Source organism: Staurois parvus, unplaced genomic scaffold (assembly GCF_062004578.1).
Source record: "Staurois parvus isolate SC_StPar_1 unplaced genomic scaffold, SC_StPar_1.0 ptg001076l, whole genome shotgun sequence".
Lineage (NCBI taxonomy): Eukaryota > Metazoa > Chordata > Amphibia > Anura > Ranidae > Staurois > Staurois parvus.
This window is the reverse complement of record NW_028318872.1, coordinates 1-23,826: the sequence shown is the minus strand read 5'-3', so window position 1 is coordinate 23,826 and position 23,826 is coordinate 1. Positions and strand designations below refer to the sequence as shown.

At 56.0% G+C, this 23,826-nt stretch overlaps 2 pseudogenes across 1 annotated transcript; one reads left to right on the top strand and one right to left on the bottom strand.

The window, feature by feature from the left end:
• Positions 1–10,536: 10,536 nt before the first annotated feature.
• On the bottom strand, positions 10,537–10,929 carry LOC149440523 (Nuclear RNase P; annotated as a pseudogene).
• A 421-nt stretch (positions 10,930–11,350) lies between these two features.
• Positions 11,351–23,585, top strand: LOC149440522 (isocitrate dehydrogenase [NAD] subunit beta, mitochondrial-like; annotated as a pseudogene). Its single transcript, XR_016307580.1, has 6 exons — positions 11,351–11,503; positions 11,669–11,746; positions 17,050–17,148; positions 17,969–18,089; positions 22,236–22,296; positions 23,452–23,585. The product of XR_016307580.1 is annotated as an isocitrate dehydrogenase [NAD] subunit beta, mitochondrial-like (transcript).
• The last annotated feature ends 241 nt before the right edge of the window (positions 23,586–23,826 follow it).

Here is a 23,826-nt window from a genome sequence, read left to right as displayed (position 1 = left end):
CTGTAAATGATAAATCACCGAATCGTGGATTTATTATGGCCGGGTTCTCCGCGTGGTATTGAATCATTATGGAATGTAGCATTTCACAATCTCCCATATTGGAGGCAAGTCTAGCTGCAGTTTTTTAGGTTCTAAATTTTAGTTTGGGGAGATCAGGTGCCCTGGGCAGGTGCTTCTGACAGTCTGTTCAATCAAATGCTGTACATTCAAAGCACTGCACACCTTCACCCAGGGGTGTCAAAAGTCAAGGTTGTATTTTGGACTTTATTCATTTTTTAGCTGTGTATTTTGTTGATTGGACCTTTTTTTTAGTTTGGGGCGCTCAAAGCCTGGCATTTACCTTTTTGTTCCTGAAGTTGTTAAATGCAAGTGTCAGAGCTGGTGGCCTTTTGTTTCGGCAGAAGTGCAAGGTGGTGTTGAGGTCTAGGACTTCCTTCTTGCCTCAGAAGAGGTCCCAGTTGGCAATGGTTATCTCTCAGCTTCAGAAACTGCCCTTTGAAGTCATCCATCAACAAAACCGAACTATTTATTGTAATCATCACCTCCTGCAAGGTGTGTGTTCGAACCCCAAAGAAGTTATGGGGAGCAGAATCATATAAAGTGATCCTGGACATTTTAGGGCAAGGGTTTGTCAAGCAAAGGGGAATTGGATAGTCCCTTTTTTTTTTTTAAGTGTCTTTTACAAGAGAGGAGGAAGGTTATACTTTTGTCTGAAGCCCATCCAACCACCTAGCCCCCTGGACCTCTTTTCCTCACAAGTACTCCGTTCATCCTCTTGCTTGATTGTAAAAAACTCAAAGGAGGAAAGTATTGACTTGGTTGGTAGACCAATTCGATTGGTTGTATGGTGGAGGGAGAGATCTGTACAGTGGAGGTCCCACCACAACCACATCCTGCCACCATTAACGGCTTCTTCTAACATCTTCATCTGGTGGAGGGAGATATCATCTGTACAGTGGAGATCCCACCACCATAACCACATCCTGCCACCATTAACCGCTTCTTATAACATCTTCAATCTGGTGGAGGGAGATATCATCTGTATAGTGGAGATCCCGCCACCATAACCACATCCTGCCACCATTAACGGCTTCTTCTAACATCTTCAATCTGGTGGAGGGAGATATCATCTGTATAGTGGATATACCACCATCATGACCACATCCTGCCACCATTATTATTATTATTATACAGTATTTATATAGCACCAAAAAGTTTGCTCAGCGCTGTACATTATAGTGGGGACAGAACATGAGACAATACAGTAACAATACAATACACGAGGGGTTTGAGGGCCCTGCTCCTTGGAGCTTACAATCTAGGAGGGAGGGGATAGTGGTACAGGAGGAAATGGTTGTGGGGGATGGAGTGGTAGGAGGAGTGGAGGAGATCAGCAGTTAGGTGAGGGAGGGGTAGGCTTCCCTAAAGAGATGGGTTTTCAGGGTGCGCCTAAAGGTGAGGAGGGTAGGTGACAGTCTGATAGATTGGGGTAGTGTGTTCCAGAGGATGGGGGAAGCCCTAGAGAAGTCCTGGAGTCGGGCATGGGAGGAGGAGACCAGGGAGCTAGAGAGTAGGAGGTCTTGTGAGGAGTGAAGAGTACGGGTTGGGTGGTATTTGGATATCAGGTTGGTGATGTAGTTTGGGGCAGTATTATGAATAGCTTTGTACGTCAATGTTAGTAATTTGAATTTTATGCGCTGGGCAATCGGAAGCCAGTGGAGGGATTGGCAGAGGGGGGTGGAGGACCCTGAATGGAGGCCAGTGGAAAGATTGGCGATTGGCAGAGAGGGGTGGAGGACACTGAGTGGAGGTCAGTGGAGGGAATGACAGAGGGGGGTGGAGGACACTGAGTGGAGGCAGGTGGAGGGAATGACAGAGGGGGGTGGAGGACACTGAGTGGAGGCCAGTGGAAGGATTGGCAGAGAGGGGTGGAGGACACTGAGTGGAGGTCAGTGGAGGGAATGACAGAGGGGGGTGGAGGACACTGAGTGGAGGCCAGTGGAGGGAATGACAGAGGGGGGTGGAGGACACTGAGTGGAGGCCAGTGGAGGGAATGACAGAGGGGGGTGGAGGACACTGAGTGGAGGCCAGTGGAGGGAATGACAGAGGGGGGTGGAGGACACTGAGTGGAGGCCAGTGGAGGGATTGACAGAGAGGGGTGGAGGACACTGAGTGGAGGCCAGTGGAGGGAATGACAGAGGGGGGTGGAGGACACTGAGTGGAGGCCAGTGGAGGGAATGACAGAGGGGGGTGGAGGACACTGAGTGGAGGCCAGTGGAGGGAATGACAGAGGGGGGTGGAGGACACTGAGTGGAGGCCAGTGGAGGGAATGGCAGAGAGGGGTGGAGTTCAGGATAGACTGAAGCGGGGATAGTCTGTGATGAGGTAGGCCAATGAGGAGGGAGTTACAGTAATCGAGTCATGAGATAACAAGGGAGTGAACGAGTTGCTTTGTGTTTTCTGGAGTTAGGAACGAGTGTATTTTGGAGATGTTGTGGAGGTGGAGTCTGCATGAATTTGCCAGCGATTAGACATGGGGCTGGAAGGATAGATTGGAGTCTAGAGGGACTTTGGCTTGCGGGGTGGGACTGATGGTGGTGTTGTTGGTCGTGATGGAGAGGGTGGGGGGGGGGGGGGCACTGGCTGGGGGGAAACTAGGAGCTCGGTTTTGGAAAGGCTTAATTTGAGGAAGTGGAGTGACATCCAATCTGATAAGGTTCAGTAGGTGGGTGATTCAGGTGGAGACTGAAGGGGTGAGGCGAGGGGTGGAGAGGTAAATTTGCGTGTCATCGGTGTAGAGGTGATAGTTGAAGCCGTGGGAGTGTATCAGCTGGCCAAGGGAGGAGGTGTAGATGGAGAAGAGGAGGGGCCCGAGGACAGAGCCTTGAGGGACCCCAACAGAGAGGGGGAGAGAGGGGGAGGTGGCAGCGTTATAGGTAACACTGAAGGAGTGCTGGGATAGATAGGGGGAGAGCCAGCAGAGAGCAGAGTCTCTGAGCCAAAGAGTATAGTTTTTTAAGGAGGAGGTGGTCAACTGTGTCGAAGGCCGCAGAGAGGTCAAGGAGTAGGAGGACTGAATAGTGGCCATTAGCTTTGGCGGTTAGCAGGTCGTTGGTGAGTTTGAGTAGGGCGGTTTTGGTGGAGTGTAGGGGACCGAAGCCGGAGTGTAGGGGACCGAAGCCAGACTGTAGGGGATCAAGGAGGTTGTTGTGATTGAGGTGGGAGCTTAGGCGATTATAGATTGTAAGCTCCAAGGATCAGGGCCCTCGAACCCCTCATATTGTATTGTTACTGTATTGTCTCATGTTCTGTCCCCACTATAATGTACAGCGCTGAGCAAACTTTTTGGTGCTATATAAATACTGTATAAGAATAATAAAGCGCTCGAGGAGTTTGGATGTAAATGGCAGCAGGGAGATGGGTCTGAGGTTGTTCAGGTTGTTCAGGTCGGTGGGATCCAGGGAGGGTTTTTTAAGTATGGGAGTGATGTGCGCGTGCTTTAGGGAGCAGGGGAATGTGCCAGTAGAGAGGGAGAGATTTAAGATGTGTGTGAGGGACCGTAGGATGGAGGAGGAGGGTGACCGGAGGAGTTGAGTGGGGGCAGGTGGTGAGGTGGGCTTCGGAAAAGACCTTAGTGAACTCTTCAGTGGTAGCAAGGTCGAAGGAGCAGAGTGTTGGGGAGGTTTTAGTGTGCGGGATGGTAGGTGGGGTGGGGGTCTGGGAAGTTGCGAGGTCAGAGGAGGGGAGTGTTGAGGGGGTTATCATGGGAGGGAGGCTAGGTGGGGTGGGAGTCTGAGCAGTGGCGATGTCCCTACGAATTGTGTCAGTCTTGTTTTGGACCATGACCATGACCACATCCTGCCACTATTAACCGCTTCTTATAACATCTTCAATCTGGTGGAGGGAGATATCTGTACAGAGGAGATCCCACTGCCATGACCACATCCTGCCACCGTTAACAGCTTCTTCTCACATCTTAAATCTGGTGGAGGGAGATATCTGTACAGAGGAGATCCCGCCACCATGACCACATCCTGCCACCATTAACCGCTTCTTATAACATCTTCAATCTGGTGGAGGGAGATATCTGTACAGTGGAGATCCCACCACCATGACCACATTTTGCCATGGTTAACAGCTTCTTCCAACATCTTCAATCTGGTGGAGGAAGATATCTGTACAGTGGAGATCCCTCCACCATGACCACCACATCCTGCCACCATTAACAGCTTCTTCTCACATCTTAAATCTGGTGGAGGAAGATATCTGTACAGTGGAGATCCCACCGCCATGACCACATCCTGGCACCGTTAACAGCTTTTTCTCACATCTTCAGTCTGGTGGAGGTAGATATCTGTACAGTGGAGACCCCACCACCATGACCACATCCTGGCACCGTTAACAGCTTTTTCTCACATCTTCAGTCTGGTGGAGGTAGATATCTGTACAGTGGAGACCCCACCGCCATGACCACATCCTGCCACCGTTAACAGCTTCTTCCCACATCTTAAATCTGGTGGAGGAAGATATCTGTACAGTGGAGATCCCACCACCATGACCACATCCTGGCACCGTTAACAGCTTTTTCTCACATCTTCAGTCTGGTGGAGGTAGATATCTGTACAGTGGAGACCCCACCACCATGACCACATCCTGCCACCGTTAACAGCTTCTTCCCACATCTTAAATCTGGTGGAGGAAGATATCTGTACAGTGGAGATCCCACCACCATGACCACATCTCATAAAACCTCACTGAACCCGTCTTGTGTGAATGTTTGTTTTAAGACCCATTTTCTAGCTCCCATTTACTTTGAAACTTCTCAGTCCCTTTCAGTCTCACTGAACAGAAACTGACCTTGTAAAACTCTAATGAATTATTAACAGCCAAAACCAAGGGGCACTTCTCCACATTCCTTCTTTTAGACCTTTCTGTTGCCTTTTGACATGGTTGACCACCAGCTCCTCCTCGAAAAAACTTCAACTGTCTTGGTCTCTATGACTCTGCTCTTTCCTGGTTCTCCTCCTACCCATCTCGGCACACTTTCAGTGTCCCCTACAACTCCTCCTGTCCTCCAACCCCTTCTGTTCTCGATCTACACACCTTTCCTGGGTTAGTTGATAGCCTTCTATGGTTTACAATACCACCTTTATGCTGGTGACACCAAAATCTGTTTCTAAGGCTGGCCATACATTATACAATTATCTGCAGATTTTTGGTTTAGATTTACCAAAAACCATATAATAGGAGGACAAACCTAAACAACACTTTCAGTTGTATCCAATTAGGCAGGCCCTTGCACTACACAGTTGAAGGTAAATCTAAAGAAAATTGGGCAGAAAATCTGCAGATAATTGTATAATGTATGGCCAGCCTTACTCCTTAGCATGCCCCTCCTGTCTCCTCACGCATCACTAACTTACTAATTGATATATCAGTAGCGATGTTGAACCACTTCCTCAATCTCTATAAAACCAAACCTATATTTTCTCCATCAAGATCTGCAATCAATCGCTCACCTCAGGCCGGGATGCTAGGTGTTATCTTGGACTTTGACCTCGGCTTTTACCCTCACAACCAATCATTGTCCAATTCTTGCTGCCCTTACCTCACATTTCCCCAATGTGCCCACAATTCGCTGCCTTGTTCTCTCTCACCTTGACTATTGCCACTACCTCTTTGTTGGTCTACCACTTCACAGCCTCTGCCCTCTTCAGTCCATCATGAATGCGGCTGCCAGACTCATCCAACTTACCAACCACTTGGTGTCCACCACCCATCTCTGCCGATCCTTCCATTGCTTTCCACTCACCCAATGCAAAAACTTCAAAAAACTAACCACATACAAAGCCATCCACAACACTCCAAGCAGGTTGCCAACTGTCTGTGAATTTTCTGATGGTTGGTGGCCCTGGCCCAAAGCTACATCATCAACCTCAAAATGCCAACCAAACTATTCTCTTTGATCCACCGAAGGAGACCCAAATGGCCGGTGATATTGCCCAATAAACTGGAGGCAGAGGCTACAAACAACGACCGCTCCATCTGCAGCGCATGTGTTAAAAAGACCCATAGTGGTGAGCTCTGGAGAGCAGACAGTGCCCTGAACCCTTGAAGCTCTGCCATCCGGTGGAACACTGCGGCTTCTCCTTCCACTTCCCAACGAGCTGCCACCCTAGATGACATCCTGCCTCACTGGGGTTGTGCTTCTTCCTTCATTTTCCTCCTCTGTTCTGTAGGGTGAGAGACTTCATCCCCTCCCCCTCATCACTGGTGCCTACTTGCCATCGGTTCTCCCTGTCTGGTGTCCCTATTACTCTTCTCAGCCTCGGCGCCCCTGAGTTCCTGTGCATTGAGGCTCAGGCTGTGCTCATATAATTCATGAGACTCCTCAGTTGGAGGAAGAATGAGGAGGCTGAATAGTGTGCTTTGGCAGGTGTGGTGGACTGAGAACTACTAACCTCGGTGCCTCCCACGTGTAAGGAACCTCAGCCTCTCCCTGTAGACTTCCCACGTGTAAGGAACCTCAACCTCTCCCTGTGGGCCTACCATGTCTGATGAACCTCAGCCTCTCCCTGTAGACTTCCCACGTGTAAGGAACCTCAGCCTCTCCCTGTAGACTTCCCACGTGTAAGGAACCTCAGCCTCTCCCTGTAGACTTCCCACGTGTAAGGAACCTCAGCCTCTCCCTGTAGACTTCCCACGTGTAAGGAACCTCAACCTCTCCCTGTGGGCCTACCATGTGTGATGAACCTCAGCCTCTCCCTGTGGGCCTACCATGTGTGATGAACCTCAGCCTCTCCCTGTGGGCCTACCATGTGTGATGAACCTCAGCCTCTCCCTGTGGGCCTACCATGTGTGATGAACCTCAGCCTCTCCCTGTGGGCCTCCCACGTGTGAGGAACCTCAGCCTCTCCCTGTGGGCCTACCACGTGTAAGGAACCTCAGCCTCTCCCTGTAGACTTCCCACGTGTAAGGAACCTCAACCTCTCCCTGTAGACTTCCCACGTGTAAAGAACCTCAGCCTCTCCCTGTAGACTTCCCACGTGTAAGGAACCTCAGCCTCTCCCTGTAGACTTCCCACGTGTAAGGAACCTCAGCCTCTCCCTGTGGGCCTACCATGTGTGATGAACCTCAGCCTCTCCCTGTGGGCCTACCACGTGTGAGGAACCTCAGCCTCTCCCTGTGGGCCTCCCACGTGTGAGGAACCTCAGCCTCTCCCTGTGGGCCTACCACGTGTAAGGAACCTCAGCCTCTCCCTGTAGACTTCCCACGTGTAAGGAACCTCAACCTCTCCCTGTAGACTTCCCACGTGTAAGGAACCTCAGCCTCTCCCTGTGGGCCTACCATGTGTGATGAACCTCAGCCTCTCCCTGTGGGCCTACCACGTGTGAGGAACCTCAGCCTCTCCCTGTGGGCCTCCCACGTGTGAGGAACCTCAGCCTCTCCCTGTGGGCCTACCACGTGTGAGGAACCTCAGCCTCTCCCTGTGGGCCTACCACGTGTAAGGAACCTCAGCCTCTCCCTGTAGACTTCCCACGTGTAAGGAACCTCAGCCTCTCCCTGTGGGCCTACCATGTGTGATGAACCTCAGCCTCTCCCTGTGGGCCCACCACGTGTGATGAACCTCAGCCTCTCCCTGTGGGCCCACCACGTGTGATGAACCTCAGCCTCTCCCTGTGGGCCCACCACGTGTGATGGACCTCAGCCTCTCCCTGTGGGCCCACCACGTGTGAGGAACCTCAGCCTCTCCCTGTGGGCTTACCACGTGTGATGAACCTCAGCCTCTCCCTGTGGGCCCACCACGTGTGAGGAACCTCAGCCTCTCCCTGTGGGCTTACCACGTGTGAGGAACTTCAGCCTCTCTCCGTGGGCCCACCATGTGTGAGGAACCTCAGCCTCTCCGTGGGCACACCACGTGTGATGAACCTCAGCCTCTCCCTGTGGGCTTACCACGTGTGAGGAACCTCAGCCTCCCCCTGTGGGCCTACCACGTGTGAGGAACCTCAGCTCTCCCTGTGGGCCCACCACGTGTGAGGAACCTCAGCCTCTTCCTGTGGGCCTACCACATGTGAGGAATCTCAGCCTCCCACTGAATGCCTCCCAAGTGTGAGGAACCTCCACCTCTCCCTGCAGGGCTCCCACATGAAAAGAATCTCAGCCTCTCCCTGTAGGGATCCCACGTGTAAGGAACCGAGTAGTCTGAATTGGGTCGTGTGGCGCCCCCACAAGCCGTGGCGGAGTAAAATGATGGTGGGGGAGGGGAGAGTAGTCTGAATTGGGTCGTGTAGCGCCCCCACACGCCGTGGCGGAGTAAAATGATGGTGGGGGAGGGGAGAGTAGTCTGAATTGGGTCGTGTAGCGCCCCCACACGCCGTGGCGGAGTAAAATGATGGTGGGGGAGGGGAGAGTAGTCTGAATTGGGTCGTGTGGCGCCCCCACACGCCGTGGCGGAGTAAAATGATGGTGGGGGAGGGGAGAGTAGTCTGAATTGGGTCGTGTGGCGCCCCCACAAGCCGTGGCGGAGTAAAATGATGGTGGGGGAGGGGAGAGTAGTCTGAATTGGGTCGTGTGGCGCCCCCACACGCCGTGGCGGAGTAAAATGATGGTGGGGGAGGGGAGAGTAGTCTGAATTGGGTCGTGTGGCGCCCCCACAAGCCGTGGCGGAGTAAAATGATGGTGGGGGAGGGGAGAGTAGTCTGAATTGGGTCGTGTGGCGCCCCCCACAAGCCGTGGCGGAGTAAAATGATGGTGGGGGGAGGGGAGAGTAGTCTGAATTGGGTCGTGTGGCGCCCCCACACGCCGTGGCGGAGTAAAATGATGGTGGGGGAGGGGAGAGTAGTCTGAATTGGGTCGTGTGGCGCCCCCACACGCCGTGGCGGAGTAAAATGATGGTGGGGGAGGGGAGAGTAGTCTGAATTGGGTCGTGTGGCGCCCCCACAAGCCGTGGCGGAGTAAAATGATGGTGGGGGAGGGGAGAGTAGTCTGAATTGGGTCGTGTGGCGCCCCCACACGCCGTGGCGGAGTAAAATGATGGTGGGGGAGGGGAGAGTAGTCTGAATTGGGTCGTGTGGCGCCCCCACAAGCCGTGGCGGAGTAAAATGATGGTGGGGGAGGGGAGAGTAGTCTGAATTGGGTCGTGTGGCGCCCCCACAAGCCGTGGCGGAGTAAAATGATGGTGGGGGAGGGGAGAGTAGTCTGAATTGGGTCGTGTGGCGCCCACACAAGCCGTGGCGGAGTAAAATGATGGTGGGGGAGGGGAGAGTAGTCTGAATTGGGTCGTGTGGCGCCCACACACGCCGTGGCGGAGTAAAATGATGGTGGGGGAGGGGAGAGTAGTCTGAATTGGGTCGTGTGGCGCCCACACAAGCCGTGGCGGAGTAAAATGATGGTGGGGGAGGGGAGAGTAGTCTGAATTGGGTCGTGTGGCGCCCACACACGCCGTGGCGGAGTAAAATGATGGTGGGGGAGGGGAGAGTAGTCTGAATTGGGTCGTGTAGCGCCCCCACAAGCCGTGGCGGAGTAAAATGATGGTGGGGGAGGGGAGAGTAGTCTGAATTGGGTCGTGTAGCGCCCCCCACACGCCGTGGCGGAGTAAAATGATGGTGGGGGAGGGGAGAGTAGTCTGAATTGGGTCGTGTAGCGCCCACACACACCGTGGCGGAGTAAAATGATGGTGGGGGAGGGGAGAGTAGTCTGAATTGGGTCGTGTAGCGCCGCCACAAGCCGTGGCGGAGTAAAATGATGGTGGGGGAGGGGAGAGTAGTCTGAATTGGGTCGTGTAGCGCCCCCACAAGCCGTGGCGGAGTAAAATGATGGTGGGGGAGGGGAGAGTAGTCTGAATTGGGTCGTGTGGCGCCCACACACGCCGTGGCGGAGTAAAATGGTGGTGGGGGAGGGGAGAGTAGTCTGAATTGGGTCGTGTAGCGCCCACACACGCCGTGGCGGAGTAAAATGATGGTGGGGGAGGGGAGAGTAGTCTGAATTGGGTCGTGTAGCGCCCCCACAAGCCGTGGCGGAGTAAAATGATGGTGGGGGAGGGGAGAGTAGTCTGAATTGGGTCGTGTGGCGCCCCCACAAGCCGTGGCGGAGTAAAATGATGGTGGGGGAGGGGAGAGTAGTCTGAATTGGGTCGTGTGGCGCCCACACACGCCGTGACGGAGTAAAATGATGGTGGGGGAGGGGAGAGTAGTCTGAATTGGGTTGTGTAGCGCCCCCCACACGCCGTGGCGGAGTAAAATGATGGTGGGGGAGGGGAGAGTAGTCTGAATTGGGTCGTGTGGCGCCCCCCACAAGCCGTGGCGGAGTAAAATGATGGTGGGGGAGGGGAGAGTAGTCTGAATTGGGTTGTGTAGCGCCCCCACAAGCCGTGGCGGAGTAAAATGATGGTGGGGGAGGGGAGAGTAGTCTGAATTGGGTTGTGTAGCGCCCCCCACACGCCGTGGCGGAGTAAAATGATGGTGGGGGAGGGGAGAGTAGTCTGAATTGGGTCGTGTGGCGCCCCCCACAAGCCGTGGCGGAGTAAAATGATGGTGGGGGAGGGGAGAGTAGTCTGAATTGGGTTGTGTAGCGCCCCCACAAGCCGTGGCGCTCTCATCTCACACATCGGACTTTCTCTGCCAGCCGTGAGTCTCTTCCAAGGTCCGACATGACGACATCTGCTGGGTGGAGTCAGAGCAGAGGGAGGGACCTATAATCTGGGATCCGCTCACCTCCATTCTCCAAGCCCCGCCCCAGCTTCTCCTGCCGTGTCATGTGACGGACGCAGCCTGGTTGTCTGGGGACTCACTCACCCGCGTGCCGGGTGACACCCTGTGAGGGTGGTGATTGGCTCTCGTCTCAGACCTTCCCCAAGGTATGGGAGTGATCCCACCCCCAAGTGGGAGTGGCGCACTCAGCACGTGACCTCGGTAGTGAGCTTCCCTTCACCCGATCGCTTGTGGTCCGCCATGTTCCTTATAAACGCCTCCGGGATCTGAGAGGGTCAGGTCAGGGAGAGCCCGTCCATTATTCCCATTATTCCTGGATGTGTGCTGTGATGTATGTGCAGATGTACACCGAATACACCGAATACACACTCATACATTACACACAGCCCCTTCCCTCTCACCCCTGGATCACACACTGACATACCCACAAACCTCTGCGACATCTATGTAGATAGGAGGGGCGGGGACTTTGCCACCTACCAGTCAGAAAACGGGGGCGGGCCGGCAGAGCACGGGGGCGGGGCGGCAGAGCACGGGGGCGGGGCAGCAAAGCCTTAGGGCGACATCCCTAAGTACTCCCATTGCACTTGTAGGGGGCGTGGCTTTCAGAACTCTGAAAGGGCGGAGTAGAGGCGGATGAGGAGAACAGGAGGCGGATCCATAGCTGCAGTGAGAGAAGGGGGCGGTCCTGTAGGCTGAGGACATCGGAAGTGGGGCTCTGTCCTTGTTTCTACTTCCGGGTCACCTGTGTCTCCATCATGGCGGCTCTCAGGCAGCTCTTTACAGCGGCAGAGGTGAGACTCCGGTGTTGTGAATAGGGCGGTGCCCCCTCACTGCTCCTCCATCTGTGTACACAGAGCCTTCTCCTGGCGGAAGCAGCATGTTCCCAGTGAAGGCGGAGCTGCTCATGCTGGGTGTACTGTGTGACCTCTCACTAATCCTTCTCTCTCTGTCTGTAGAGATGTGTCCGGGGCTCCCCTTTCCTCCGGAGACCCCTGTCCTCCTCCGCGGTCCTCCTCCAAGCTGCGGACAGTCAGGTGAGTGTGCCGTACCGTGGGGGCGGAGCCCTGATACCTATAACAGCCAATCAGGATGAACCCTTTCCCCCCCCCCAGAGCCAGATTTGTGTTTTAATCCTGATAGGTCAGATGAAACCTCCCGCCATCATGTTTCCTGAAAGCAAAGACCCCGGAGAGGAAGATGGCGGCCGGTCCAGGTGTCTGCGTCCTGCGACATTCGCGTGAAGTTCAGTTTAGGGCTCATAGATGCAGCAAGTGAACCCGTTAACCTCTTCCCATCCGGACCATCTCCATAAACGACCGGGCGGGAGCGCGCGGCACCGCGATCGCTGTACGGGACTTCTGTGCGCGGCACCGCGATCGCTGTACGGGACTTCTGTGCGGGGCACCGCGATCGCTGTACGGGACTTCTGTGCGGGGCACCGCGATCGCTGTACGGGACTTCTGTGCTTGGCACCGCGATCGCTGTACGGGACTTCTGTGCGGGGCACCGCGATCGCTGTACGGGACTTCTGTGCGGGGCACCGCGATCGCTGTACGGGACTTCTGTGCGGGGCACCGCGATCGCTGTACGGGACTTCTGTGCGGGGCACCGCGATCGCTGTACGGGACTTCTGTGCGGGGCACCGCGATCGCTGTACGGGACTTCTGTGCGGGGCACCGCGATCGCTGTACGGGACTTCTGTGCGGGGCACCGCGATCGCTGTACGGGACTTCTGTGCGGGGCACCGCGATCGCTGTACGGGACTTGTGTGCTTGGCACCGCGATCGCTGTACGGGACTTCTGTGCGGGGCACCGCGATCGCTGTACGGGACTTCTGTGCGGGGCACCGCGATCGCTGTACGGGACTTCTGTGCGGGGCACCGCGATCGCTGTACGGGACTTCTGTGCGGGGCACCGCGATCGCTGTACGGGACTTCTGTGCGGGGCACCGCGATCGCTGTACGGGACTTCTGTGCGGGGCACCGCGATCGCTGTACGGGACTTCTGTGCGGGGCACCGCGATCGCTGTACGGGACTTCTGTGCGGGGCACCGCGATCGCTGTACGGGACTTGTGTGCGGGGCACCGCACTCGCTGTACGGGACTTGTGTGCTTGGCACCGCGATCGCTGTACGGGACTTGTGTGCTTGGCACCGCGATCGCTGTACGGGACTTGTGTGCTTGGCACCGCGATCGCTGTACGGGACTTGTGTGCTTGGCACCGCGATCGCTGTACGGGACTTCTGTGCGCGGCACCGCGATCGCTGTACGGGACTTCTGTGCGGGGCACCGCGATCGCTGTACGGGACTTCTGTGCGGGGCACCGCGATCGCTGTACGGGACTTCTGTGCTTGGCACCGCGATCGCTGTACGGGACTTGTGTGCTTGGCACCGCGATCGCTGTACGGGACTTCTGTGCGGGGCACCGCGATCGCTGTACGGGACTTCTGTGCGCGGCACCGCGATCGCTGTACGGGACTTCTGCGCGCGGCACCGCGATCGCTGTACGGGACTTCTGCGCGCGGCACCGCGATCGCTGTACGGGACTTCTGCGCGGGGCACCGCGATCGCTGTACGGGACTTCTGCGCGGGGCACCGCGATCGCTGTACGGGACTTCTGTGCTTGGCACCGCGATCGCTGTACGGGACTTCTGTGCTTGGCACCGCGATCGCTGTACGGGACTTCTGTGCGCGGCACCGCGATCGCTGTACGGGACTTCTGTGCGCGGCACCGCGATCGCTGTACGGGACTTCTGTGCGCGGCACCGCGATCGCTGTACGGGACTTCTGTGCGCGGCACCGCGATCGCTGTACGGGACTTCTGTGCGCGGCACCGCGATCGCTGTACGGGACTTCTGTGCGCGGCACCGCGATCGCTGTACGGGACTTCTGTGCGCGGCACCGCGATCTCTGTACGGGACTTGTGTGCGCGGCACCGCGATCGCTGTACGGGACTTGTGTGCGCGGCACCGCGATCGCTGTACGGGACTTGTGTGCGCGGCACCGCGATCGCTGTACGGGACTTGTGTGCGCGGCACCGCGATCGCTGTACGGGACTTGTGTGCGCGGCACCGCGATCGCTGTACGGGACTTGTGTGCGCGGCACCGCGATCGCTGTACGGGACTTGTGTGCGCGGCACCGCGATCGCTGTACGGGACTTGTGTGCGCGGCACCGCGATCGCTGTACGGGACTTGTGTGCGCGGCACCGCGATCGCTGTACGGGACTTGTGTGCGCGGCACCGCGATCGCTGTACGGGACTTGTGTGCGCGGCACCGCGATCGCTGTACGGGACTTGTGTGCGCGGCACCGCGATCGCTGTACGGGACTTGTGTGCGCGGCACCGCGATCGCTGTACGGGACTTGTGTGCGCGGCACCGCGATCGCTGTACGGGACTTCTGTGCGGGGCACCGCGATCGCTGTACGGGACTTCTGTGCGGGGCACCGCGATCGCTGTACGGGACTTCTGTGCGGGGCACCGCGATCGCTGTACGGGACTTCTGTGCGGGGCACCGCGATCGCTGTACGGGACTTCTGTGCGGGGCACCGCGATCGCTGTACGGGACTTCTGTGCGCGGCACCGCGATCGCTGTACGGGACTTCTGTGCGCGGCACCGCGATCGCTGTACGGGACTTCTGTGCGCGGCACCGCGATCGCTGTACGGGACTTGTGTGCGCGGCACCGCGATCGCTGTACGGGACTTGTGTGCGCGGCACCGCGATCGCTGTACGGGACTTGTGTGCGCGGCACCGCGATCGCTGTACGGGACTTGTGTGCGCGGCACCGCGATCGCTGTACGGGACTTGTGTGCGCGGCACCGCGATCGCTGTACGGGACTTGTGTGCGCGGCACCGCGATCGCTGTACGGGACTTGTGTGCGCGGCACCGCGATCGCTGTACGGGACTTGTGTGCGCGGCACCGCGATCGCTGTACGGGACTTGTGTGCGCGGCACCGCGATCGCTGTACGGGACTTCTGTGCGCGGCACCGCGATCGCTGTACGGGACTTCTGTGCTTGGCACCGCGATCGCTGTACGGGACTTCTGTGCTTGGCACCGCGATCGCTGTACGGGACTTGTGTGCGGGGCACCGCGGTCGCTGTACCGGATTTCTGTGCGCGGCACCGCGATCGCTGTACGGGACTTCTGTGCGGGGCACCGCGATCGCTGTACGGGACTTCTGTGCGCGGCACCGCGGTCGCTGTACGGGACCTCTGTGTGAGGTCCCGATCATGTGATCACTGATTGGCCAATCAGTGATCACATGCAGAGTAGTAAGCAAGATGTCATTTCTGACATCATTGCTTACTACATGTGAAATCTGTGAATGATCACAGAGGTCACATGGTACGGGGCCATTCACAACAGCCTTGTACCATGTGACAAGCTGTGACCAATCACAGCTCACTCAGTACTTCTCAATGGCTGCAAGAATGCAGCCAGAGAGAAGAAGAAATGATTGATTTTACAGCCATTATGATTGTAAAAAAAAAAAATTTCCTCCCCCCCACAAGTAGTACAGGGGGTGGGATGTCTATTGGGCGGGGTCATCCCTGATAAGTGGAGTTGTCTCTCCAGGGGGTGGGATGTCTCTCTATTGGGCGGGGTCATCTCTGATAAGTGGAGCTTTCTCTCCAGGGGGTGGGATGTCTATTGGGCGGGGTCATCTCTGATAAGTGGAGTTGTCTCTCCAGTGAGTGGGATGTCTCTCTATTGGGCGGGGTCATCTCTGATAAGTGGAGCTGTCTCTCCAGTGGGTGGGCTGTCTATTGGGCGGGGTCATCTCTGATAAGTGGAGCTGTCTCTCCAGTGGGTGGGCTGTCTATTGGGCGGGGTCATCTCTGATAAGTGGAGCTGTCTCTCCAGTGGGTGGGCTGTCTATTGGGCGGGGTAATCTCTGATAAGTGGAGTTGTCTCTCCAGTGGGTGGGCTGTCTTTTGGGCGGGGTCATCTCTGATAAGTGGAGTTGTCTCTCCAGGGGGTGGGATGTCTATTGGGCGGGGTCATCCCTGATAAGTGGAGTTGTCTCTCCAGGGGGTGGGATGTCTATTGGGCGGGGTCATCCCTGATAAGTGGAGTTCTCTCCAGGGGGTGGACTGTCTATTGGGCGGGGTCATCCCTGATGAGTGGAATTGTCTCTCCAGGGGGTGGGATGTCTCTCTATTGGGCGGGGTCATCTCTGATAAGTGGAGCTGTCTCTCCAGTGGGTGGGCTGTCTATTGGGCGGGATCATCTCTGATAAGTGGAGCTGTCTCTCCAGTGGGTGGGCTGTCATTTGGGCGGGGTCATCTCTGATAAGTGGAGCTGTCTCTCCAGTGGGATGTCTCTCTATTGGGCGGGGTCATCTCTGATAAGTGGAGCTGTCTCTCCAGTAGGTGGGCTGTCTATTGGGCGGGGTCATCTCTGATAAGTGGAATTGTCTCTCCAGGAGGTTGGATGTCTCTATTGGGCGGGGTCATTTCTGATAAGTGGAATTGTCTCTCCAGTGGGTGGGCTGTCTTTTGGGCGGGATCATCTCTGATAAGTGGAGTTGTCTCTCCAGGGGGTGGGATGTCTCTATTGGGCGGGATCATCTCTGATAGGTGGAATTGTCTCTCCAGTGGGTGGGCTGTCTTTTGGGCGGGGTCATCTCTGATAAGTGGAGTTGTCTCTCCAGGGGGTGGGATGTCTCTCTATTGGGCGGGATCATCTCTGATAAGTGGAGTTGTCTCTCCAGTGGGTGGGCTGTCTATTGGGCGGGGTCATCTCTGATAGGTGGAGTTGTCTCTCCAGGGGGTGGGATGTCTCTCTATTGGGCGGGGTCATCTCTGATAAGTGGAGCTGTCTCTCCAGGGGGTGGGATGTCTATTGGGCGGGGTCATCTCTGATAAGTGGAGTTGTCTCTCCAGGGGGTGGGAAGTCTCTCTATTGGGTGGGGTCATCTCTGATAAGTGGCATTGTTTCTCCAGGGGGTGGGATGTCTATTGGGCGGGGTCATCTCTGATAAGTGGAGTTGTCTCTCCAGGGGGTGGGAAGTCTCTCTATTGGGCGGGGTCATCTCTGATAAGTGGAGTTGTCTCTCCAGGGGGTGGGAAGTCTCTCTATTGGGCGGGGTCATCTCTGATAAGTGGAGTTGTCTCTCCAGGGGGTGGGTAGTCTCTCTATTGGGCGGGGTCATCTCTGATAAGTGGAGTTGTCTCCTTATTGGGTGGGGTCATCTCTCCAGTAAGTGTTGTCCCTCCAGTGGGTACAGTTTTCTCTCTATTTGGTGGGTACATCTCTAGTTGGCAGGGTTGTTGTCAGTGGGTGGAGTCGGTGCTTGGTGTGATGTCATTCTCTGTGTTCTCTGATGTCACAGGGGGAGTCGGGCCAGTCAGAAGGGGCCTTCCGTGTCACTATGATCCCCGGGGATGGAGTGGGCCCGGAGCTCATGCACTCGGTGAAGGAAGTCTTTAAGGTGAGTGACATCGTTTTTCGTTTTTATTGGATGGGGTCGTCCCTTTAGTTGATGCGGTCGTCCCTTTAGTGGATGGGGTCGTCCCTTTATTGGATGGGGTCGTCCCTTTATTGGATGGGGTCGTCCCTTTATTGGATGGGGTCGTCCCTTTAGTGGATGGGGTCGTCCCTTTATTGGATGGGGTCGTCCCTTTAGTGGATGGGGCCCTCCCTTTAGTGGATGGGGCCCTCCCTTTAGTGGATGGGGCCCTCCCTTTATTGGATGGGGTCGTCCCTTTAGTGGATGGGGTCGTCCCTTTATTGGATGGGGTCGTCCCTTTAGTGGATGGGGCCGTCCCTTTAGTGGATGGGGCCGTCCCTTTAGTGGATGGGGCCCTCCCTTTAGTGGATGGGGCCCTCCCTTTAGTGGATGGGGCCCTCCCTTTAGTGGATGGGGCCGTCCCTTTAGTGGATGGGGCCATCTGTTCAAACCGCAGGGCCCGGGTCAGCTGACAACCAGATTGGACCATCTACCTCCTGAACTCTACATTCATGTGCCCAATCATACCATCACCTTCTGTGAGCCGTCATCGTATGTAGGATGTCACTCTGCTCCGCCCCCAGCCCTGTGACACGTTCCTTCATACCTGGAAGTACTGTGTATTTCCTCCAGCTCTCCATGCTGATTGGCCCAGCACCGTCACATGTTCCTTCATTCCTGGATGTACCGTGTCTTTCCTCCAGCTCCCTATGGCAATTAGAGGGAAGGTCAGTACCTGCGTTATCCCAGCAGGCCTTAATACACGTGAATGTTGATCCTCCTGCCCCTCCTCCTCTCACAGGCCGCTGACGTCCCAGTGGAGTTCGATGAGCATCACCTGAGCGAGGTGCAGAACATGGCGTCCACAGAGAAGCTGGAGCAAGTGCTGAACTCCATGCAGGCCAATAAAGTGGCCATTAAAGGTAAGTCATCATGGCCGCCCGTGTCACATATTACAGGAAATAGCTGCAGGGATGCAGTTCTTGGACAATGCGGATACTGTGCCTTGAAAAGTCTTCTTTCCCCTTGAAATGTTCCTCATGTTGTCATGTGACAACCAGAACCGTCAATGTATATGATTGGGATTGGATGTGATGGACCGACACAAAGTGGCTCATAATTGTGAAGTGGAAGGAAAATGAGAAATGGTTTCCAACATTTGTGACCAATAAATCTGTGAAAAGTGAGGCGGCATTTGTATTCAGCCCCCTTTACTCTTATCCCCCTAACTAAAATCTAGTGGAACCAATTGCCTTCAGAAGTCACCTAATTAGTACATAGAGTCCCCCTGTGTGTCATGTGATCTCAGTATAAATCCAGCTGTTTTTTGAAGTCCTGAGAGGTTTGTTAGAGAACATTCATGAACAAACAGCATCATGAAGGACAAGGAACACACCAGACAGGTCAGGGATAAAGTTGTGGAGAAGTGTAAAGCAGGGTTAGGTTATAAAGCAATCTCCCGAACTTTGCCCATCTCACGGAGCACTGTGTTCAATCCATCCTCCGAACATGGGAGGAGTACAGCACAACTGCCAACCTACCAAGACATGGCTGTCCACCTAAACTGACCGGCTGGGCAAGGAGAGCATTCATCAGAGAAGCAGCCAAGAGGCTCATGGGAACTGTGGAGGAGCTGCAGAGATCACAGCTCAGGGGGGGAATCTGTCCACAGGAGGACACTCCACAAATCTGGCCTTTATGGAAGAGTAACAAGAAGCCATTGTTGGAGGAAAGCCATAAGTCCTGTTTTCAGTTGGTGAGAAGCCATGTGGGGGACACAGCAAACATGGAGGAAGAAGGGGCTCTGGTCAGAGGAGACCAACATGGGACTTTACGGCCTAAAAGCAAAACGCTATGTGTGGGGGAAAACTAACACTGCCCATCCCCCTGAACACATCATCCCCACCGTGAAACATGGTGGTGGCAGCATCATGTGGTGGGGATGCTTTTCTTCAGCAGGGACAGGGAAGCTGGTCAGAGTTGATGGGAAGATGGATGGAGCCAAATACAGGGCAATCTTAGAAGAAAACCTGTTAGAACCTGCAGAAGACTTGAGACCGGGGCGGAGGTTCCCCTTCCAGCAGGAAAAACGACCCGAAAAATCCAGCCAGACCTACAATGGAATGGTTCCCATCAAAGCATCTTCATGGGTTAGAATGGACCAATCACAGTCCAGACCCAAATGCAATGGAGAATCTGTGGCCAGACCTGAAAATTGCTGTTCCCAGACGCCCTCCATCCAATCTGACAGCTTGAGGGATTCTGCAAAGAAGAACGGGCAGAAATGTCCCTCTCTAGATGTGCAAAGAGACATCCCCAAAAAGACTTGCAGCTGGAATGGCAGCCAAAGGGGGCCCTACAAAGTATTGACTCCGGGGGGTTGAATACAAATGCCGCCACACTTTTCATGGATTTATTGGTCACAAATGTTGGAAACCATTTCTCATTGTCCTTCCATTTCACAATTATGAGCCACTTTGTGTCGGTCCATCACATCCAATCCCAATTAATATACATTGATGGTTCTGGTTGTAACATGACAACATGGGGGACATTTTAAATGAGAAAAGAACTTTTCCAAAACACTGTATATACTTACGTTATATTAATAACCCTGATGTGTTGTAGTTCCCTCCTCTGACCTCTATGTCATTGCCGGGTCCTGGGGTGTTGTAGTTCCCTCCTCTGACCTCTATGTCGTTGCCGGGTCCTGGGGTGTTGTAGTTCCCTCCTCTGACCCCTATGTCATTTCCGGGTCCTGGGGTGTTGTAGTTCCCTCCTCTGACCCCTATGTCGTTGCCGGGTCCTGGGGTGTTGTAGTTCCCTCCTCTGACCCCTATGTCATTGCCGGGACCTGGGGTGTTGTAGTTCCCTCCTCTGACCCCTATGTCATTGCCGGGTCCTGGGGTGTTGTAGTTCCCTCCTCTGACCCCTATGTCATTGCCGGGACCTGGGTTGTTGTAGTTCCCTCCTCTGACCCCTATGTCATTGCCGGGTCCTGGGGTGTTGTAGTTCCCTCCTCTGACCCCTATGTCATTGCCGGGTCCTGGGGTGTTGTAGTTCCCTCCTCTGACCCCTATGTCATTGCCGGGACCTGGGGTGTTGTAGTTCCCTCCTCTGACCCCTATGTCATTGCCGGGACCTGGGGTGTTGTAGTTCCCTCCTCTGACCCCTATGTCATTGCCGGGACCTGGGGTGTTGTAGTTCCCTCCTCTGACCTCTATGTCATTGCCGGGTCCTGGGGTGTTGTAGTTCCCTCCTCTGACCTCTATGTCGTTGCCGGGTCCTGGGGTGTTGTAGTTCCCTCCTCTGACCTCTATGTCGTTGCCGGGTCCCGGGGTGTTGTAGTTCCCTCCTCTGACCCCTATGTCGTTGCCGGGTCCTGGGGTGTTGTAGTTCCCTCCTCTGACCCCTATGTCATTGCTGGGTCCTGGGGTGTTGTAGTTCCCTCCTCTATCCCCTATGTCATTGCTGGGTCCTGGGGTGTTGTAGTTCCCTCCTCTGACCCCTTTGTCGTTGCCGGGTCCTAGGGTGTTGTAGTTCCCTCCTCTGACCTCCTATGTCATTGCCGGGTCCTGGGGTGTTGTAGTTCCCTCTTCTTACCCCCTTTGTCATTGCCGGGTCCTGGGGTGTTGTAGTTCCCTCTTCTGACCTCTATATCGTTGCTGGGTCCTGGGGTGTTGTAGTTCCATCCTCTGACCTCTATATCGTTGCTGGGTCCTGGGGTGTTGTAGTTCCCTCCTCTGACCCCTATGTCGTTGCTGGGTCCTGGGGTGTTGTAGTTCCCTCCTCTGACCTCTATGTAGTTGCCGGGTCCTGGGGTGTTGTAGTTCCCTCCTCTGACCTCTATGTAGTTGCCGGGTCCTGGGGTGTTGTAGTTCCCTCCTCTGACCTCTATGTAGTTGCCGGGTCCTGGGGTGTTGTAGTTCCCTCCTCTGACCCCTTTGTCATTGCCGGGTCCTGGGATGTTGTAGTTCCCTCCTCTGACCCCTTTGTCATTGCTGGGTCCTGGGATGTTGTAGTTCCCTCCTCTGACCTCTGTCATTGCCGGGTCCTGGGGTGTTGTAGTTCCCTCCTCTGACCTCTGTCATTGCCGGGTCCTGGGGTGTTGTAGTTCCCTCCTCTGACCTCTGTCATTGCCGGGTCCTGGGATGTTGTAGTTCCCTCTTCTGACCCCCTTTGTCATTGCTGGGTCCTGGGATGTTGTAGTTCCCTCCTCTGACCTCTGTCATTGCCGGGTCCTGGGGTGTTGTAGTTCCCTCCTCTGACCTCTGTCATTGCCGGGTCCTGGGATGTTGTAGTTCCCTCCTCTGACCCCTTTGTCATTGCTGGGTCCTGGGATGTTGTAGTTCCCTCCTCTGACCTCTGTCATTGCCGGGTCCTGGGGTGTTGTAGTTCCCTCCTCTGACCTCTATGTCGTTGCCGGGTCCTGGGGTGTTGTAGTTCCCTCCTCTGACCTCTATGTCGTTGCCGGGTCCCGGGGTGTTGTAGTTCCCTCCTCTGACCCCTATGTCATTGCCGGGTCCTGGGGTGTTGTAGTTCCCTCCTCTATCCCCTATGTCATTGCCGGGTCCTGGGGTGTTGTAGTTCCCTCCTCTATCCCCTATGTCGTTGCCGGGTCCTGGGGTGTTGTAGTTCCCTCCTCTGACCTCTGTCATTGCCGGGTCCTGGGGTGTTGTAGTTCCCTCCTCTGACCTCTATGTCATTGCCGGGTCCTGGGGTGTTGTAGTTCCCTCCTCTGACCTCTATGTCATTGCCGGGTCCTGGGGTGCTGTAGTTCCCTCCTCTGACCTCTGTCATTGCCGGGTCCTGGGGTGTTGTAGTTCCCTCCTCTGACCCCTTTGTCATTGCCGGGTCCTGGGGTGCTGTAGTTCTCAGATTGCACCGTGTGGGGTCAGTTCGGGTTGGATGTTGCAGGCGGGGTCAGTTCTGTATAATCGGGCCCATGTCCATCCCTACCCCGACCTGTGTATCATCATCTGAAGAATGAGCAGCCGAGGAGGTGATCCTATTGGAGGAAATGAGTACTACAGACAGGCCTGTGTGTGACGTGTCCTCTGTCTCTGCAGGGAAGATCCACACCCCCATGGAGTACAAAGGTGAACTGGCCTCCTATGAGATGAGACTCAGGTATGGGCTACACCCCGGGTACACACCACACGGGGCCCAGCTATGGGCTGCATACGGGACCGCAGGGGGAAGGGAAAGGGACATGAGGGACCAAAGGGAACAGGACTGTGAGGGACTGCTGGGGATGGAACAGGGCTTCTAGGGAACTGTTGGGGAAGGAATGGGGCCGCAGGGGAACTCTCAGAAGTGTCACAGCCGCAAGGGATGGAACGGGGCCCCAAGGGAACTGTCGCGGATGGAACGGGGCCTCTCGGGAACTGTCGCGGATGGAACGGGGCCTCTCGGGAACTGTCGCGGATGGAGCGGGGCCTCTAGGGAACTGTCGCGGGTGGAACGGGGCCTCTAGGGAACTGTCGCGGGTGGAACGGGGCCGCAAGGGAACTGTCGCGGGTGGAACGGGGCCGCAAAGGGAACTGTCGCGGATGGAGCGGGGCCGCAAGGGAACTGTCGCGGGTGGAACGGGGCCGCAAGGGAACTGTCGCGGATGGAACGGGGCCCGCAAGGGAACTGTCGCGGGTGGAACGGGGCCCGCAAGGGAACTGTCGCGGGTGGAACGGGGCCCGCAAGGGAACTGTCGCGGGTGGAACGGGGCCCGCAAGGGAACTGTCGCGGGTGGAACGGGGCCCGCAAGGGAACTGTCGCGGGTGGAACGGGGCCCGCAAGGGAACTGTCGCGGGTGGAACGGGGCCCGCAAGGGAACTGTCGCGGGTGGAACGGGGCCCGCAAGGGAACTGTCGCGGGTGGAACGGGGCCCGCAAGGGAACTGTCGCGGGTGGAACGGGGCCCGCAAGGGAACTGTCGCGGGTGGAACGGGGCCCGCAAGGGAACTGTCGCGGGTGGAACGGGGCCCGCAAGGGAACTGTCGCGGGTGGAACGGGGCCTCTAGGGAACTGTCGCGGGTGGACTGAGGCCCGCAAGGGAACTGTCGCGGATGGACTGAGGCCCGCAAGGGAACTATTGGGTGTAGGGCTGAGGGACCGTTGGGAAAGGGACGGTGTTATGAAGGACTGCAAGTATGGAACATGTTTGAGGGACCACAGGAGACGGGGCAGCTAGACCTCCAATATGAACTGATGATAGAAGCTGTATTGTGCACCCAGGATTATAATTTCCCAGAATCCTCAGTGACAGGACGTCTCCTCCTCCTCTCCTCAGACGGAAGTTGGACCTCTTTGCCAATGTGGTTCATGTGAACAGTCTACCCGGATACAAGACCCGACACAACAATCTGGACCTGGTCATCATCAGGGGAGCAAACTGAGGGCGAGTACAGCTCCCTGGAACATGAGGTACGTGGGGGGGAGCACAGTGTACAGGGGGGAGGAGAGGAGGGGGTAGAGTACGGGGTACACTGGTGGGGGGGGCACAGTGTACAGGGGGGAGGAGAGGAGGGGGAAGAGTACGGGGTACACTGGTGGGGGCACAGTGTACAGGGGGAGAGAGGAGGGGGTAGAGTACGGGGTACACTGGTGGGGGGGGGGCACAGTGTACAGGGGGGAGGAGAGGAGGGGGTAGAGTACGGGGTACACA